The sequence below is a fragment of the Caretta caretta genome, chromosome 5 (assembly GCF_965140235.1).
Source record: "Caretta caretta isolate rCarCar2 chromosome 5, rCarCar1.hap1, whole genome shotgun sequence".
In the NCBI taxonomy this organism is placed as follows: Eukaryota; Metazoa; Chordata; order Testudines; family Cheloniidae; genus Caretta; species Caretta caretta.
The window spans coordinates 27,991,784-28,011,877 of record NC_134210.1 but is presented as its reverse complement, the minus strand read 5'-3'; the positions used below and the strand labels follow the sequence as shown (position 1 = coordinate 28,011,877).

At 48.8% G+C, this 20,094-nt stretch overlaps 1 protein-coding gene across 5 annotated transcripts in view; it reads right to left on the bottom strand.

The window, feature by feature from the left end:
• The window catches only part of OSMR (oncostatin M receptor), a 68,498-nt gene extending 61,804 nt beyond the window's left edge, over positions 1 to 6,694 (bottom strand). The window contains exons 1-2 of one of the 5 annotated variants that reach the window (XM_075128438.1): positions 6,199 to 6,694; positions 2,909 to 3,004 (exon numbers count right to left, since the gene is read on the bottom strand). The gene's annotated coding sequence lies outside the window, so the exon portion shown is untranslated. The remainder of the gene's footprint in view (positions 1 to 2,908; positions 3,005 to 6,198) is intronic. The other 4 variants (XM_075128442.1, XM_048851189.2, XM_075128441.1 and 1 more) reach the window with 4 other exon arrangements.
• Between the last annotated feature and the right edge of the window lie 13,400 nt (positions 6,695 to 20,094).

The window sequence follows — 20,094 nt, the reverse complement described above, 5'->3', positions numbered from 1 at the left end:
AAATAATAAGTCACAGAGATTTAGTGTGTTCATAACAATGTTCATTGCCCTTAGAAAAAGGGAACACTATTTTACTTTGTGTGATCTCCATAACAATAGACATGTTTATGAAATTTCACCAACTTTAAAAAATATGTTTCCATGGATTTTAGGCATGGCATAAAGGATTTTATATCTTACTAGGTACTGATTTTGCTGGAGGGTTCTTTTAAAACTAGTTCATCAGATAGTCAGAAGTAAAGAAAGGGAAACTCTCTGTCCAGCTATCTGGAAGGAAAGGGGTGTTGTCTCTATAAGGGCTCTCTTCATCCAGGGCAAGGGGGAAAAGGGAGAAAGGGATGGATCAAAAGGACAGGAAGATTTTGGAAGCAAGTTTTTTTTACTATAGTAATTAAAATTAAAATGTGTATTTTAGATAAATGTGGTCTTTTGAAGGATTTATTTAAAAAACTGTATGTCTGAAGATCCAAGCATTTAAGGCTAAAGATGATTGTGCATCTAAAAATCTATGCAAGGATTTTTTAGAGATGTGATTTTATAATCTTCACCAACTCACTAATGAAATATTTTTTAAGCAAATTTTAAACTAAGGTTCTGTAGACTAACATGTTCTGAGTAAATATTACAGTAATGCACAACTGCTTTTGTCAGTAAATTCAGAAATTGACAGGAATATGCCTGGGGTTTGTCAAATGCCTGTTAAATGGCTTTATTACCACTTGCATGACTCTTTAACAGTTTCAACGTTGTGCTAATAGGTCTGGCAGGCTGGAAGTCTTTTTCACTTTTAAGTTACTAGATCTCCTCTGGAGTAACATACTCTTTTACACAGGTTTTTTACACACCTCTGAACAACATACTAACCCACAGAGACCTTCCTACCAAGACTACAAAAAGAAGGATTCTGGGTAGACTCCTCCTGAAGGTCGAAACAACAGGCTGGACTTCTACATAGAGTGCTTCCGCCGACGTACACAGGCTGAAATTGTGGAAAAGCAGCATCACTTGCCCCATAACCTCAGCCGTGCAGAACACAATGCCATCCATAGCCTCAGAAAAAACTCTGACGTCATAATCAAAAAGGCTGACAAAGGAGGTGCTGTCGTCATCATGAATAGGTCGGAATATGAACAAGAGGCTGCTAGGCAGCTCTCCAACACCACTTTCTACAAGCCATTACCCTCTGTTCCCGCTGAGGGTTACCAAAAGAAACTACACAATTTGCTCAAGAAACTCCCTGAAAAAGCACAAGAACAAATCTGCACAGACACACCCCTGGAACCCTGACCAGGGGTATTCTATCTGCTATCCAAGATCCATAAACCTGGAAATCCTGGATGCCCCATCATCTCAGGCATTGGCACCCTGACAGCAGGATTGTCTGGCTATGTAGACTCCCTCCTCAGTCCCTACGCTTCCAGAACTCCCAGCTATCTTCGAGATACCACTGACTTCCTGAGGAAACTACAATCCATCGGTGATCTTCCTGAAAACACCATCCTGGTCACTATGGATGTAGAAGCCCTCTACACCAACATTCCACACAAAGATGGACTACAAGCCAACAGGAACAGTATCCCCGATAATGTCACGGCAAACCTGGTGACTGAACTTTGTGATTTTGCCCTCACACACAACTATTTCACATTTAGGGACAATGTATACCTTCAAATCAGCAGCACTGCTATGGGTACCCACATGGCCCCACAGTATGCCAATATTTTTATGGCTGACTTAGAACAATGCTTCCTCAGCTCTCATCCCCTAATGCCCCTACTCTACTTGCGCTACATGGGATGACATCTTCAAATCAGACGTCAAGAATTATAACATTCAAAAACCAGTTGGAGAACACTTCAATCTCTTTGGTCACTTGATTACAGACCTAAAAGTTGCAATTCTTCAACAAAAAAACTTCAAAAACAGACTCCAATGAGAGACTGCTGAATTGGAATTAATTTGCAAACTGGATACAATTAACTTAGGCTTGAATAAAGACTGGGAGTGGATGGGTCATTACACAAAGTAAACAATTTCCCCATGTTTATTCCCCCCCCCCCTCCACTGTTCCTCAGACGTTCTTGTCAACTGCTGGAAATGGCCCACCTTGATTATCACTACAAAAGGTTCCCCCCTCCCCCGCTCTCCTGCTGGTAATAGCTCACCTTAAGAGATCACTCTCGTTACAGTGTGTATGGTAACACCCATTGTTTCATGTTCTCTATGTATATAAATCTCCCCACTGTATTTTCCACTGAATGCATCCGATGAAGTGAGCTGTAGCTCACGAAAGCTTATGCTCAAATAAATCTGTTAGTCTGTAAGGTGCCACAAGTACTCCTTTACTTTGTTCTTAGTATGTATTTGGAGGCTCACAAAGATTCTGTGGAGTAGCATCCACTGAGGCAGCCTGGAACCGAACAGAACCCTTAAGAAATTAAATATGGCATTGACTAGTCATAATATGACCTGCTAACTCTTAGTATTTTGAAAAAATACACAGCTGAATTCTACAAATTAGTCAATCTCTTTTACATATGCAGTCTTTTTCTGAATATATATATAAAATCTTCATGAGAGAGAAACAGAAAGCATCTCATGAGCTGTTGTGTTTAATGGGTAAATAACAGGCTTCTAAAAACGCATATGGAAGAAATGAACGGATACCATTCAGGTCTCCTAGACACATAAAGTTGTACTTAAGTCATCACTTACTCTTGTTTTTCTGATAAATACAAAGCTCTTTAGAAACCTAACCTCATGCATTAGTACCCAAACAGGGAAGATATTATGTAATTAATAATAGTCTCCTGTGAAGGCTTTTATTCCCCCCCCCCGCCCCCCAAAAAAAGAGCATTACATGCTCATGTGTCTCTTCAAATATGTGAAGTCCTTGCACTCCCCATACCTCTCAAGGAAGACGCGCTATATCGCAGTCTGTAAAGTGCCACGGTCCAGGTCTGTGACTGATACTGATGGAATCAGTAGCCCAACGTAAGGGATCCTGCAGCAATAAGAGGGCTAGTATCATGATCTACTTCAGGCATCAGCTATGTGAACTGATGTTGGGATTTGGTTTACTCTGGACTAGGGGAAATTGCATATCTCCTAAATTAGGGTGGTAAAAGGGGGGCAATGTGGGTTGCGGGGGTGGAGGGGAGGGAGACATGCAACCAAAAATTAGCCTGATCCAGCAGGATACAGGTGATCTATTGAAGTTTTTGCTGCTTGCTTCCACCCAAATATGTTGAGGTTTGCTGAAGTAAGCGTGGGGGATGAGGAGAGAGAGACAGCAGAAGCAATACAGTACTTCTTTCCTCTGTTTTGATTTACAGTTGCATTTGTGACCAAAATTTGGTATGATTTGACAGGATCCAGATGAGAAAGCTGAGTTTTTGCAGGGCTATTGTGATCAGATGCGTCCAGGTCTGGATTTCTGAGATGCACTAGGAGCAGGTAAACATGTTCTCTAAAGTAGTGGCATCTTGGAAACTGGAGCCAAAATCTGGCAGGATCTAGCAGCAGGATTTGCAGCATCGTTGTTGGGATGTGTTCAGCTTTTTGTTGTTGTTGCTGGAACAATGTATTTAAACAACGAAACAAAGTATCGGGACCAAGTATTAGTTGCTCCAGCAGATACTAGATGTCATATTTGACTGTATTGCTGGGCCAGGATGCATCAGGGTCAGGGTGTCTGAAGAGGAGCATTGATATTTGTTCTCTGTTTATGCAGTAGAAATTGTTGCACTGAGACCAACAAGTGTCAGGATCCAGCTTTTAGCTCCCCCTCCCAACATTCTTTCTAAGTTCTACGACAAATGTGTCTAGAGTCAACATACCAGCCACTTTATGGTCACGGTTGGAATATTTGAGGCTACAAATTTGCCCTAGTTGTAACCTCATTTGTAAAAAGTATTGTAACATCTTGTGAACTTTCATATAACATAGAATAAAAAAATGGTGGTGGAAAGTAGGTTAATTTGCTTTCAGTAATAAATGTTATAAACAGGTGCAAGAGAACCAGACAGTGAGACTACATTACTCCAAACAGTAAAGGCCATGCTGATATGACTAAGGACTATGCTTGGAAAAAATGGAAGATAAATGAATCAAAGTTGGTGTGTCAGATAATAGGCCTAGGTCTGTCGATTAATCACAGTTAACTCACGCGATTAACTCAAAAAAATTAACCGCACTTTTAATCGGACTGTTAAACAATAGAATACCAATTGAAATTTATTAAATATTTTTGGATGTTTTTCTACATTCTCAAATATATTGATTTCTTTTACAACACAATACAAAGTGTACAGCGCTCACTTTATTTTTTATTACAAACATTTGCACTGTAAAAATGATAAAGAAATAGTATTTTTCAATTCACCTAATACAAGTACTCAAGTGCAATCTCTTTATCATGAAAGTTCAATTTACAAAATGTAGAATTATGTACAAAAAAAATAACCGCACCCAAAAACAAAACAGTGTAAAACTTTAGCGCCTTCAAGTCCACTCAGTCCTACTTCTTGTTCAGCCAGTCAAACATGTTTGTTTACATTTATGGGAGATAATGCTGCCCGTTTTTTATTTACAATGTCACCTGAAGGTGAGAAAAGGCATTTGCATGGCACTTTTGTAGCTGGCATTGCAAGGTATTTACGTGCCAGATATGCTAAACATTAGTATGTCCCTTCATGCTTTGGCCCCCATTCCAGAGGACACGCTTCCATGCTGATGACGCTCGTTAAAAAAATGCGTTAATTAAATTTGTGACTGAACTCCTTGGGGAGAATTTGCAAAAAGAAAAGGAGTACTTGTGGCACCTTAGAGACTAACCAATTTATTTGAGCATCAGCTTTCGTGAGCTACAGCTCACTTCATCGGATGCATCAAATAAATTTGTTAGTCTCTAAGATGCCACAAGTACTCCTTTTCTTTTTGCGAATACAAACTAACACAGTTGCTACTCAAACTTGGGGAGAATTGTAATCTTGGATGATGACCAGCACGTGTTGTTCGTTTTAAGAACACTTTCGCTGCAGATTTGACAAAAGAAGGTACTAATGTAAGATTTCTAAAGATAGCTACAGCACTCCACCCAACGTTTAAGAATCTGAAGTGTCTTCCAAAATCTGAGAGGGATGAGGTGTGGAGCATGCTTTCAGAAGTCTAAAAGAGCAACACTCCAATGCGGAAACTACAGAACTGAACCACCAAAAAAGAAAATCAACCTTCTGCTGGTGACATCAGACTCAGATGTTGAAAATGAATATGCATCTTTCTGCACTGCTTTGGATTGTAATCAAGCAGAATGTGTCATCGGCATGGACGCATCTGGCATGTAAATATCTTGTGATGTCAGCTACAACAGTGCCATGCAAACGCCTGTTCTCATTTTCAGGTGACATTGTAAACAAGAAGCAAGCAGCATTATCTCCTGCAAATGTAAACAAACTTGTTTGAGTGACTGGCTGAACAAGAAATAGGACTGAGTGGACTTATAGGCACTAAAGTTTTACATTGTTGAATACAGTTATTTTTTGTACATAATTCTACATTTGTAAATTCAATTTTCATGATAGAGATTGCACTACATTATTCATATTAGGTGAATTGAAAAATACTATTTCTTGTTTTTTACAAATATTTGTAATAAAAAATAATATAAAGTGAGCACTGTACACTTTGTATTCTGTGTGGTATTTGAAATCAATATATTTGAAAATGAAAAAAAATCCACAAATGTTTAAATAAATGGTATTCTATCATTCTTTAACAGTGCGCTTAATCACAGTTAATTTTTTTAATTGCTTGACAGCCCTAATTAGGCCTAATTTGTGGGCAAAATATTCATCCCTCTCTGGGTCACCGCAAGAGGAGTCGGAGAACAAAACTGCAGGATGTGTTAATTAATTAGACCCTTACCAAGCAATAGGAGGTTTGAAATTCAAAAAGGAGACCTTTGCAATAAAGACTTGCTAGTGACAGAAAAGCCCACTTTCAAACGCCACCAGTGGAACCACAAGGGCTTTTGTTGGCCATGGATGGTGTGTGGGGGAGATAAATTTGAACTCCCACCGTCCCTCAAATCACCACCCATGTTAAGTGCCCAGGAATCATCCTGCCCTGGAAAATAAACGGAGTAAAGAGAGCGGGAGAGAGCGCCAGCAGGAGGGGGTGGGGGAAAGGGGTACTCACTGCCTTGGCTGCTGGAGCTGCCGGGGGCTGGGTAGCCGCGGGCTCGCTACGAAGGCGTCTTGCCTGGCTAGGGGAAGGCACCTGAAGCGGGGCACACGCCGCATGCAGAGCCCTCCCTTCCCCGCTCGCTCACCAGGGATTGGGAAACTGGGAGTTTTAGCAGCTGGGCCGGGCTGCCGTGTGGGTTAGCGGGGACTGGCCCGACTCCGTGCTCGCCAGCTGCCCCCGCGGTGAACCAGCCGCCCCCAGCTGGCTTTACGGGAACCGCGGCTTGGAGCGGGAGGGGGCTGCGCTTCCCAGGCTCCTTCTGGGGCCGGCGGCGCGGGGGCCTGCGCCGCTGCCACAGTGCCTCAGGCCGGGGCCGGGTGCTTCACCCCCGCCAAGGCTGACGGGCGGGCAGCCAGCGCATTCCTCCTGGGGCCGCCGCTCTCCGCCGCGACGGTGCGGTGGGAATTTCCCTGCCTGGCTGACTCCAGCTCGGGGAAGTTGAATCAGTTCCGCGGGCTGGAGGCGCCGTTTTCCCAGGCGGAGGAGGCTGGGACTTGCTTTATCTTGGCCCGTTGCCCCCGGGGCCTGCTGGGGAGGCAGGCCCGAGGAGGAGGATTGAATTAGGGCCGCGGGCGGGGTGCAGGGAGCTAGTCCGACAAGCAGGCGAGGGGCCGAGAGCGCTGCTGGTGTCCCGCGTGCGGAGAGGGGCCGGGGTTGAGTCTCGCACCGGGTTCGCTAACACGTGTTAGCTACCCCGGACCTGCGCGCGCTGGCCTTAGGAAGCACTTTTAGCTGGTCGGGTTCTGGGCTCCTGCCTCCGGGCTGTCACCCAGCCAGAGTGTGGGCTAAACCCAACCTCAACTCGACCGCTTTTCGTACGGGGGCGGGGGAGACTGGAGGTTGAATGCGGAGCCTCGAGGGCGAGACTGGGGACGGACACAGCAAAGAGACAGGACTCAGGCCACGAGGAGGAGCAGTTGTGGGGGTATAAGAAGGAGTTGGTGCAGGGACAGAAAGGGGTCGACCTGGGGCTGGGGGAAGAGGGCGAACAGGCAGAAGAGTCTGATCGCTAGAACACGCTCTCTCCAAAACCTGGAATGGAATCCAAGACTCCTGAGTCTCATCACCCTTCCTGTGCTCTCAGCAAACATCCCTGTATCTCAAATCTCCCTCTGTCTAGTATAGTGGATGAGGACCAAGTACTCTTATCTGTTACTCAGGTAGTTGAAGTGGAAGGGGTCTGTGCAGTGGATCTAAAGGTTCCAATCCTGTTAATGACCCAGTATGATTCTACATGACTGAAATTCTGTTTTTAAAGTTTGGGGTTTTTTGAGAAACCTAGGAAATTATATAGTATACACACACTATGTTAAACGAATGCTAGATTGAAAAGGCAAGCAGTTAAAAATTAGGAAATACCAGTATTAAGGCTACCTCTGCATATGCATTATGACAGTCTTTAATTATGTGATCCCATTCTATTTTTCCACAGAATCCTGCTTCATTCAGTACACAGGATGGACCAAGTTCTGTGACTGAATCAGGGTTGGGTAGTGAAGGAGACTGTTGTCTGTAAGTGCCCTGTCTCATTTTGTGCAAAAGCTGGAAGGTGTGTAGTGAATGAATGTAGTGAAGTAGGGGATTGCAGGTAGAGCAAGGGTGGTTTCATGGTTAAGCCAGTTGAATGCTGCCGTGGAGAAGTGGATTATATTGCTGCCTCTTCCACAAAGTTTCGGGTGAGTCACTTAAAGCAAACTTTTCTCAGATGGCCATTGTATGTTCGTCATTTTTTGAGGGCTCTACTTGCAACACTGGGGCTAAGCAGTCACAGCTGCAACTGAAGTCGATGGGAGTGCTGCTTTGAATCAGTACAATCCTATATAATGCTAAGTACCTTGAAAATCAGATCCTAGGCAACCAAAATTAGTGGACACTTGATTTTAATCTCTCTGTGTCTCAGTTCCCTCCCACCTCACAGGGATACTATGAAAATAAATCAGTTAATGTTTATGAATCACTCAGATACCATTGTGATGAGCAGCACAGAAAAGCCTATGAGGAAATGAATAATTCTGTATTCAGATCATGGCTTGAATAATAAAGATGGCACGGAGTATATTTTTCCTCTGGGAAAAATAGTGTGTAATCAAGTAATTAAAGACTGTATCATAATGCATGTAACCAGGGGGCTGAATTAAGTTTGCACAGGCAACCTTACTTCGGGCATTTCCTAACTTTTGAGTGAGACATTGCAACCTTAATATCTTCTTAAGGTAATGTGTGGTGGGGGTCTTATTTTAAAGACATGATATGAAGCCAAGTCCATCTGAGTTTCCTAGTCTGTATTTGAATATTTGTCTTTTAGGCCGTGCTTCTGCAATTACATCCACATAAGCATCCACCTGGAACATTGCTGAAATCAATAGGGTCATGGGTGGCGAATTCTGTGGGCACCTGGTGCCTCGGCACCAGGGATATTCCTGGCCCGGGACCCAGCTCTAGCAATGTTTGCGGCCGGGTCTCTCCCTCGGCCCCACCTTCCACCCCTGGGTGCTCCCCTCACCGCTTGTCCCCCAGGCAATTTAAAACAGCCCAGGGCCCCCACCCACCACCAGGCAGCACAGCGGAGCTGAGCAGCTTCCTGCCTGCTTGCTACACATGGCTGCCAGCCTCTCCCTGCGGTCCCTGGGGAGGGCGGGTCTGTGTCTACCCACACTGCTCTTGCCCCAAGTGCCTCTGTGGCCAATAGGATGCTGCAGGGGCTGTGCCTGGGGGTAGCAGCACACGGAGGCCCCCCCAGTCTGCCCTGCCTAGGAGCCCCCAGTAAGGGCTGCACCCCCCCACCTCCTCCCATAGCCTGCATCCCCACCCCTTTCCCATGCCCCCTCCCACCCCCAAACTCCCTTCCAAAGCCTGAACCCCCACCCCAGAGCCTGCACCCAAACTCCAACCCAGAGCCTGCACCCCTCACCCCTTCCTGCCCCCACACCCCCTACCCCAGCCTGGAGCCTGCACCCAAACTCTCTCCCAGAGCTTGCACCCCTCATCCCCTCCTGCACTCCCACCCCCTGCCCCAGCCTGCACTCAGCACCGAAACTCCATCCCAGAGCCTGCACCCCAGACCCCCTCCCCCACCCAAATTACCTGCCAGAGCCCAACCTCTCACCCCTTCTGCACCCAAACTCCTTCCCAGAGCCTGCACTCCAATCCCCTGCCCCGGCCCAGGGCCTGCACCCCAGACCTCCTCCCTCCACCCAAACTCCCTCCCAGAGCCTTAGGCAGGTCGGGGGTGAAGTTTGGGGGGCAGGAGTTTGGGCACCACTAAAATTTCTACAAATCTGCCGCCCCTAAATAGGGTTCTTCTTCTTCGAGTGCTTGTTCACGTCCATTCCACATTAGGTGTGCGCGTGCGCTGCATGCACAAGAGTCGGAAACTTTTTCCCATAGCGGCTCCCTTTGGGCGGTGGCCTCCCCCCCCCCGAGTGGCACCACTGCGCTGTGCATAAATATCCCTGCCGGCCCAACCCCCTCCAGTTCCTTCTTACCGTCCATGGTGGTGCTGGAACAACCTCTCTCTCTCTCGTAGAAGAGCAGTCCCTTAGCCTTTTCAGAGTAGCTGTTATCAGTTAGTTAACATACCTTTTTTGTGGACACTTAAGTGATTAGGTGCTTGGAAGCTTCCAGCACCCGCCCCAGGCCGCAGGGCATGCGGCAAGCACACGGCTTCAAGGCTTGCGCCACGTGCCGCAAACCTATGCCAGTTAGTGACCCCCACGACTCGTGTCTACGTTGCCTGGGGGACGGACATCAAACTGAGCGGTGTAGGATTTGCAAGGTGTTTAAGCCAAGAACAAGGAAAGAAAGAGACTTTCTTTTAAAGCCACGTTGCAGCCAACGGGCCTGGAGTGCCCGACACGGCTCAGGCTTCCTCGGTGCATAGTGCCCCGGAGCCGTCGAGAGACCCGGCACCAGCTATGCACCATAAACTGTCAGCCCCAGAGTGCCAGACTAGGCCCCAGCACTGCTCGTCCTCTCCGGTGCAGCCCCCGGTGCAACTGAAAGGAAGGCGCAGTCGTTCCCCGTACAGAAGGCCAGCGCCTCTCAAGGCCCCAAGCACCGGGAAGGCCGTTGTACCGACACCGGTGGTCCCGGCAGCACAAGCCGCACCAAGCCCAGACCTAAATGAGCTCAGTGCGGACAATGCGCTCGAGGACATAATGGATCAGCCCTCCAGGCCTGGCACCTTTTAGGCTGCAAAGGACCTCATCGAGCTGTCGGCAGCAAGTCCCCTCCAGCATAGGGAGAACCCTCTGGCACCCATGCCACAGGTGCTGTCGAGGGGTAAGCTGGCAATGGTGTGCCGCTCGATGACGCCATCCTGGCACCGCTCCCAGAGTTGGTCCTGGTCAAGCTCCAACTCCGCAGACTCACAGTTACCAGCAGCCCAGAAGAAGGTCGCGGCACCGGGAGTGGGTCGGCACGAGGAAGCACCGGAAAGGGCACACCGCTCTCCGGCACCACCCAGAGACTGGCACTGGGAGGGGTTGAGACGGCCCTCGCCAGAGGACTTCTGCAGACGGTCCCGGTCCAGGGAATGCTGGCACCGGTCCAGGTCCCGGTCCCGGTCCTGGGGATACCAGTACCGCTCCTGCTCAGTCAGGAGCCACTCGTTCTCCCACCAACGCAGATCGTTGGCACCACTGTGGCCTTCGCGATCAGCATCGCCGCAGTCTGGCACCAACTCCAGCTGCTATAGTTACCCACACCGGGCCCCGGACAGCAGGGACCCTCAAGTGGGCTGGCAACCACAACAGGGGCTGCCAGGCCATTGGCCCTTCTGGACCCCCTGGGCCTATTAGGAGCACCAAGGGGCCCTGTCAAGGGCAAGTTACTCGGTGCAGCAGTCCCGGTCCTCGCACCGATGCCAGACGGTGCCGGAGGCTACAGTATCCAGGCCTCCAGCATCCCCCCAGGATAGACTGGAGAGACCAGCACTGAGTCTGGTGCCATCCCATGGACTCCTGCCCCAGCCCAAGCCGGAGGCCCCTCCCATGGGAGAAGGGGAGCAGGAGGACCAGCCAAAGGGGGTCGAGCAGCAGCTATCCTCCTCGTCATCCCTGGATGAGGCGGTGGCGGGTACGGCAGTGTCCGGCCCTCCACCGATAGACCATAGAGCCCATCAGGAGTTGCTGCGCAGGGTCATCCAGAACTTGGGATTGCAGGCTGAGGAGACGGTTGAGCAGGAGGACCTCATGGTGGACATTTTGAGCCCCAAAGGTCCATCCAGAATAGCACTCCCGCTCATTAAGACCATTCAGTCCAACTATAACACTATATGGCAGACCCCGGTCTCCAGCACTCCAGTGGCCAAAGGAATGGAGCGTAAATACTTTGCCCCATCTAAGGGCTATGAGTTCCTGTTCTGCCACCTGAGTCCATGCTCCCTAGTGGTCTCAGCGGTAAATGAAAGGGAGCACCCTGGACAGCAGGCCCCAGCCTCTAAGGCCAAGGAGGCGAAACACCTGGAACTTTTTGGCAGAAAGGTGTACTCATCTGGGGGCCTTCAGTTGAGGATTGCAAACCAGCAGGCCATCCTCAACAGGCATAATTTCAACTCCTGGGCGGCAGTGGAGAAGTTTAAGGACAACCTCCCGCAAGGTTCCCAGCAGAAGTTCATGGCCCTGGTGGACAAGGGCAAGGCAGTAGCCAAGACCTCTCTGCAGGCCTCCTGGATTCGGCAGACACGGCAGCTAGAACAATCGCATCGGGGTGGTCATGAGGCACTCGGCTTGGCTCCAGGAGTCAGGCCTGCTGCCCGAGGTCCAGAATACGCTCCAGGACCTCCCTTTCAAAGAGTCCGGGCTTTTCTCGGACCAGACAGACACAAGGCTGCACAGCCTTAAGGACTCGTGGGCTATGCTTAAGTCCCTGGGTATGCACACCCCAGCAACCCAGAAGAAGCCCTTTAAGCCGCAGCCTCCCCCTCAACGCCAGTACCAGCCTCGCCATAGGCATGAGCCTTACCGTAGGCGAGGCAGGGATAACAGGCGACGGTGCAACAACAAGAGTAACAATAATGTACCGGGCCAGAACCAAGGCCAGCACAAACCCCAGCCGGTCACTAAGCCAGGTGCGCTCGAGGACAGCGTACCAGACCAGTCACTGGATCCGTCCCTTTGTTTCCTGAACTGTCTGTCCCGTTTCTCCCGTGCATGGTCCAACATTACATCAGACCAGAGAATCATAGAATGTCAGGGTTGGAAGAGACCTCAGGAGGTCATCTAGTCCAACCCCCTGCTCAAAGCAGGACCAATCCCCAATTAAATCATCCCAGCCAGGGCTTTGTCAAGCCTGACCTTAAAAACTTCTAAGGAAGGAGATTCTACCACCTCCCTAGGTAACGCATTTCAGTGTTTCACCACCCTCCTAGTGAAAAAGTTTTTCCTAATATCCAACCTAAACCTCACCCACTGCAACTTGAGACCATTACTCCTTGTCCTGTCCTCTTCTACCACTGAGAATAGTCTAGAACCATCCTCTTTGGAACCACCTCTCAGGTAGTTGAAAGCAGCTATCAAATCCCCCCTCATTCTTCTCTTCTGCAGACTAAACAATCCCAGTTCCCTCAGCCTCTCCTCATAAGTCATGTGTTCCAGACCCCTAATCATTTTTGTTGCCCTTCGCTGGACTCTCTCCAATTTATCCACATTCTTCTTGTAGTGCGGGGCCCAAAACTGGACACAGTACTCCAGATGAGGCCTCACCAATGTCAAATAGAGGGGAACGATCACGTCCCTCGATCTGCTGGCTGTGCCCCTAGTTATACATCCCAAAATGCCATTGGCCTTCTTGGCAACAAGGGCACACTGTTGACTCATATCCAGCTTCTCGTCCACTGTCACCCCTAGGTCCTTTTCTGCAGAACTGCTGCCTAGCGATTCGGTCCCTAGTCTGTAGCGGTGCATTGGGTTCTTTGGGTCTTACGCACGGTGTGGAACAGGTACTCTCTGCAGTTCTCCTCCCTCCCATCCCCCTTCTCTGTCCCTCTTTAGGGACCCCTCTCACTAGCATCTCCTAGAGAAGTAAGTCTGCTTGCAGCTAGAGGCGGGGGTGGTAGAGACGGTGCCATACAGCCTAAGGGGAAAGGGATTCTACTCCTGGTACTTCCTCATCCTCAAGGCCAAAGGGGGCCTTCGCCCCATCCTAGATCTGCATGGGCTCAACAAGTTCCTGGTCAAGGCTCGGTTCCACATGGTCTCTCTGGGCACCATCATCCCTTCCCTGGATCCGGGGGACTTGTACGCCGCCCTCGACATAAAGGATGCATACTTTCATATCGCCATCCACCCAGCACATCGGTGGTTCCTATGCTTCACCATGGGCCAAGAACGTTACCAGTTTGCGGTTCTCCCATTCGGTCTAGCCGCGGCTCCATGGGTGTTCACAAAGTGTATGGCGGTGGTGGCAGCCTTCTTACAGAGGCAGAGAATCCGGGTGTACCCATACCTCGACAAGTGGCTCCTGGCGGGTCGATCCGAGGCGGAAGTGTGGGGCCATGTGGAGGTGGCCCTGAGTTTGTTCCGCGAGCTGGGGTTCCTGGTCAACGTCCCCAAGTCCACACTCGTACCCACGCAGAGAGTGGAATTCATAGGGGTGGTCCTGGATGCGGTGCAGGCCAGAGCAAGCCTTCCAGTATCCCGATTCCAGGCTATCCAGCAAGCGGTCACCTCCCCACACCAGTCTCCAATGACAACGGCCAGGTGCTGCCTGCGGCTGCTGGGTCACATGGCACCATGCACGCACGTGGTCAGACATGCCAGACTGAGACTCAGGACTCTGCAGGCATGGCTCGCTCGGGTGTACCGCCGAGGCAGGGACCCCCTGGATTTGGTAGTCACAGCCCCAAGGGACGTGCTGGACTCCCTGCGGTGGTGGCAGTCCCAGCCTGTGATTTGCAAAGGCATCCCCTTCGCCGCCCCACAGCCGGACCTGCCGCGTCAGACCATGGACGGGGGGCTGACCTGGGGGACCTCATGATGCAGAGGTTGTGGTCCGGAGCAGAGCGGTTGCTCCATATTAATGTGAAGGAGCTCAGGGCGGTTGGTCTTGCCTGCCAGAACTTTCACACCACTCTGAGTGGTCACAGCATGACAGTTCTGATGGACAACACTACTGCCATGTTTTTATATAAACAAGCAGGGCGGGGATTGTTCCTCGCCACTCTGTCACGAGGCTCTCCTCCTCTGGGACCTTTGCATAGCCCACGCAATTCACCTCGAGGCGTCCTATCTCCCGGGGATATGAAACGAGCTGGCAGATCTCCCTCAGTAGGTCATACCGCATGTAAGAGTGGACGCTCAGGGTGGACGTCATGCTTTTGCTCTTCTGCAGGTGGGGGTTTCCCCAGGTAGGCCTGTTTGCCACCAGGGCCAATGCCCAGTGCCCACGGTTCTGCTCATTCCAGGGCCGCAGCCCGGGCTCACTCGCAGATGCGTTTGCGATCCCGTGGAGAGGGGGCTTGATGTATGCCTTCTCCGTGCTCCCCTTGGTACACAAGGTCCTACTCAAGGTGCACAGGGACAGGGCGGTGGTGATCCTCATCGCCCCAGCCTGGGCCCGCCAGCACTGGTACACATCGCTCCTAGAGCTGTCGGTGGAGGCCCCAGTAGTCCTGCCCCTACACTGGGACCTCATTACGCAGGACAGCAGGCGGCTTCTTCACCCTGATCTGCAGTCACTGCACCTGATGGCTTGGAGTCTCTGTGGGCTAAACGCCCTGGAGAGCCAGTGCTCCCTTCCCGTGCAGCAGATTCTGCTTGGCAGTAGAAAGTCCTCTACCAGGGAAACCTATATGGCCAAGTGGAAAAGTTTCTCTGTTGGTGTGAACCTTGACAGGTGTGGCCATGCCAGACCCCGGTGCAGGCCATTCTGGAGTACCTCCTGCACCGCAAGCAGCAAGGGCTAGCCCTGTCCTCACTCAGAGCACACCTGGCAGCCATCTCCACCTTCATCCAGGGTTCTCGGGGGGCTTGGTGTTTTCCCACCCAATGGTGGGATGGTTCCTTAAAGGGTTGGAGAGGGTGTTTCTGTACTCATGCCCCCCAGTCCCTCCATGGAACCTTAACCTGGTCCTCTCTAAACTCATGGGACCCCTTTTCGAGCCCCTCACTTCCTGTTCTCTCCTCCACCTTTCCTGGAAGGTGGCATTTCTGGTTGCCATTACCTTGGCCAGAAGGGTGTCTGAACTGAGGGCCCTTACCTCTGAGCCACTGTATACAGTATTTCACAAGGACAAGGTGCAGCTCCAACCGCACCCCAAGGTATTCTCCCAATTTCATTTGGGCCAGGGCATTTTTCTGCCGGTGTTCTTCCCAAAACCCCATATGGACCAGGTCGCCGCAGCTTGCACATCCTGGATGTGTGTCGAGTGCTGGTGTTCTATTTGGAGCGCACCAAGCCCTTTCGCAAATCCGCACAGCTGTTTGTGGCTGTAGCCGAGAGAAAGAAAGGCCTCCTGGTGTCAGCGCAACAGATTTCGTCTTGGATTACAAGCTGCATCCAGAGGTGCTATGAGCTCGCAGGTGTTTTGACCCCGGCGGTCATGGCCCACTTGACCAGGGCGCAAGCGACTTCCATGGCGTTCCTGGCACAGGTCGCAATCCAGGAGATCTGCAGAGCAGCCACCTGGTCCTCAGTGCACACCTTCACGACCCACTATGCTGTCAACCAGCAAGCCAGAGAGAACGCGGCGGTTGGCAGAGCAGTCCTCCGAGCAGTTGTTTCGTGACTCCTACCCTCCTCCAGAGGTAAGCTTGTAATTCACCTAATGTGGAATGGACATGAACAAGCACACGAAGAAGAAAAAATGGTTACTTACTTTCTCGTAACAGCTGTTCTTCGAGATGTGTTGTTCACATCCATTCCACCACCCACCCTCCTACCCCTCTGTCAGAGTTGCCGGCAAGAAGGAACTGGAGGGGGTCAGGCCGGCAGGGGTATATATGCACAGCACAGTGGCGCCATTCGGGGGGGGGTCCGCCAGCCCGACGAGAGCCGTTAAGGGAAAACGTTTCTGACGCTCGTGCACGCAGCGCGTGCATACCCAATGTGGAATGGACATGAACAACACATCTCGAAGAACAACAGTTACGAGAAAGTAAGTAACCATTTTTTCCATGTGCACTCTACTCCTGGGGGAATTCTGTGCCAAAAATTCTGAGCATAATATTTTAAAATTCTGCAAAATTCTGTGTATTTTACTTGTCAAAATAACACAATATAATCAAGTTTCAATTATTTTTGGTCATTTATTTCAAAATACCTGTCAGCAAGTATGCCTGTAACAATACAGACAACAAAAAAGTTTCAGGAGATTTTTTTTGACAAATAGATTTCTTACTAGGCATAGGTTTCAGAGTAGCAGCCGTGTTAGTCTGTATCCATAAAAAGAAAAGGAGTACTTGTGGCACCTTAGAGACTAGCAGATTTATTAGAGCATAAGCTTCCATGAGCTACAGCAGAAAATATAGTGGGGAGATTTTATATACACAGAGAACATGAAACAATGGGTGTTACCATACAGACTGTAACAAGTGTGACCAGGAAAGGTCAGCTATTATCAGCAGGAGGGTAGGGGGGACCTTTTGTCATGATAATAAAGGTGGGCCGTTTCCAGCACTTTACAAGAACAGTAGGAGGGGAAATAAACAAGGGGAAATAGTTTTACTTTTTGTAATGACACATCCATTCCCAGTCTTTATTCAAGCCTCAGTTAATTGTATCCAGTTTGCAAATTAATTCCAATTCAGCAGTCTCTCATTGGAGTCTGTTTTTGAAGTGTTTTTGTTGAAGAATTGCAACTTTTAGGTCTGTAATCGAGTGACCAAAGAGATTGAAGTGTTCTCCAACTGGTTTTTGAATGTTATAATTCTTGACGTCTGATTTGTGTCCATTTATTCTTTTACGTAGAGACTGTCCGGTTTGCCCAATGTAAATGGCAGAGGGGCATTGCTGGCACATGATGGTATATATCACATTGGTAGATGTGCAGGTGAACAAGCCTCTGATAGTGTGGCTGATGTAATTAGGCCCTATGATGGTGTCCCCTGAATAGATATGTGGACACAGTTGGCAATGGGCTTTGTTGCAAGGATAGGTTCTTGGGTTAGTGTTTTTGTTGTGTGGTGTGTGGTTGCTGGTGAGTATTTGCTTCAGGTTGGGGGACTGTCTGTAAGCAAGGACTGGCCTGTCTCCCAAGATCTGTGAGAGTGATGGGTCATCCTTCAGGATAGGTTGTAGATCCTTGATGATGCGTTGGAGAGGTTTTAGTTGGGGGCTGAAGGTGATGGCTAGTGGCGTTCTATTATTTTCTTTGTTGGGCCTATTCTGTAGTAGGTAATTTCTGGGTACTCTTCTGGCTCTGTCAATCTGTTTCTTCACTTCAGCAGGTGGGTATTGTAGTTTTAAGAATGTTTGATAGAGATCTTGTAGGTGTTTGTCTCTGTCTGAGGGGTTGGAGCAAATGTGGTTGTATCGTAGAGCTTGGCTGTAGACAATGGATCGTGTGGTGTGGTCTGGATGAAAGCTGGAGGCATGTAAGTAGGCATAGCGGTCAGAAGGTTTCCGGTATAGGGTGGTGTTTATGTGACCATCGCTTATTAGCACCATCGCTTATTAGAAACCTACTGACCGCTATACTTACCTACATGCCTCCAGCTTTCATCCAGACCACACCACACAATCCATTGTCTACAGCCAAGCTCCACAATACAACCGCATTTGCTCCAACCCCTCAGACAGAGACAAACACTCAGCCTCTACCCCAGTCTGTCCTCCCCCACTAGCCCTTATGAGCCTATACCTGACCCCTCCTCCACTCCACACTGTCTGTCTCCCCAGAGTCCCTATCTCTTGACCTGGCCTGACGGATGCTGCAAAAAAGGCAGGCTCTTTCTCTTCCGTGGCTGGCTGAGAGCTGTTGCTGTTTTGATGCTACAGCACCCTCTGGTGGTCAAAAAGTGGAACTGTAGCAACATTTCAGCAGAAGCTTTTTTCTGTGCAAAAAAATTAAAAGATGCATGGCTCATTAATCTTGCACAAACGCAGTAGTGCAGAATTCCCCCAGGAGTAATATTCCCATCTTGTATGTTGCAGGACTGGGACCTTGGATTATAAACTCAAGGAAGAAACCATGTCTCGCACAGGGCAGAGCACACTAGTAGCACTGATCAAGTAATACATGAACAATATATGTACATCTGGAATGCACTTATCAAGAGACCCACCTACTGCAGACTCTGTTTTCCCCACAGGGTCAGAGAGCTATAGACACAGCTGGGAGCATCTAGCTTAGGCTCAGCCCTGATAAAATGGAAGTGGAGTTGATAAGCAGGGGTGGGGGTGGAGGGAGGCAGAAGATTGCTTTGAAGGATAAGGGCACATTCTGTTGGAGGTGCTGTTAAGTCCTTATAGACTAGTGCATGGAGTACTGGATGGGGATTCAGGAGACCTGGTGTGTGTTTCTGGTGCTGCCATTGGCCTGCTGGGTGACCTTGGGTAAGTCATGTCACTCTGCATCCCTATTTCTAAAATGAGGGTAATCATAGGACTGCACGGGACCTCAACACATCTAGTCCAGTCCCCTGCAGTCATGGCAGGACTAACTATTTTCTTGACCATCCCAGACAGGTGTTTGGCTAACCTGCTCTTAAAAGTCTTCAATGATGGAGATTCCACAATCTCCCTATGCAATTTATTCCAGTGCTTAACTACCCTGACAGAAAGTTTTTACTAATGTACAACTTATACCGCTCTTGGTGCAATTTAAGCCCATTGCTTCTTGTCCTATCCTCAGACGTTAAGGAGAACAATTTTTCGCCATCCTCCTTTTAAACAACCTTTTATGTACTTGAAAAGTGTTGTCATGTTCCCTCTCAGTCTTCTCTTCTCCAGACTAAACATACCCAGTGTTTTCGATCTTCTCTCATAGGTCATGTTTTCTAGACCTTTAATCAACCATTTTTGTTGCTCTTCTCTGAACTTTCTCCAATTTGTTCACATCTTTCCTGAAATATGGCTCTCAGAACTGGACACAATACTCCAGTTGAGACCCAATCAGCGTGGAGTAGAGTGGAAGAATTACTTTTCGTGTCTTGCTTTCAACATTCCTGCTAATACATCCCCAGTAATGATCATGACTCCCTTTGCTTTGAGATCTGCTCATGAAAAGTGCTACATAGGAGCTAGGTATTAATAGTTTCTGGATCACATTACATTTGTCTCTGCTCCTGGGTGGTCAGAAAATTGCCTTTTCCCAAATTCTGTGGCTGGCTTACAGGGGCTGTGACTTCTCTGATGTGGCTCTTCCATACTACAGAAGCTCTGCTTGCAGCAACCCTTCTGGAAAAGTCTGAAAAAGTCTCTGGAAGTTGGCTAATGCAGAATGTAGCAGCTCATCCTTTGAATGCACCACAGCATTATGCTCTGCACTGGCTACCTATCTGCCTTCTGGTAGAATTCAAGGTATGGTTATGTCTGAAATGACACTGCATGATCTGGGAGCATGTTATTTGAGAGAGCAGCTCTCTCTGGCAGCTGTGATTAGCTGGGGTCACTCTTGCTGTTGCACCTAGACACGTAAATATAGAAAAGCTTATTGCAAATATTTGTTAGACTGCTACATGAATTTGATGTAGTTACGTTCTTGTCCCTTTTGTGTTCACTTTCTGCAAATATTCATGTAAATTAGTTTTACCAGTAGGGATGCTCAAGGAAAATTACTTTTGAGCTCATGCTAATTTTAAATGAGTTTCCAATTCGGAAACAGAAACAGCATCATGTGATTTATGTGAACAGTCACAAATTTGCAATACAGTCCATGTTTTGGATTTTCAATAAAAAAACATAGAA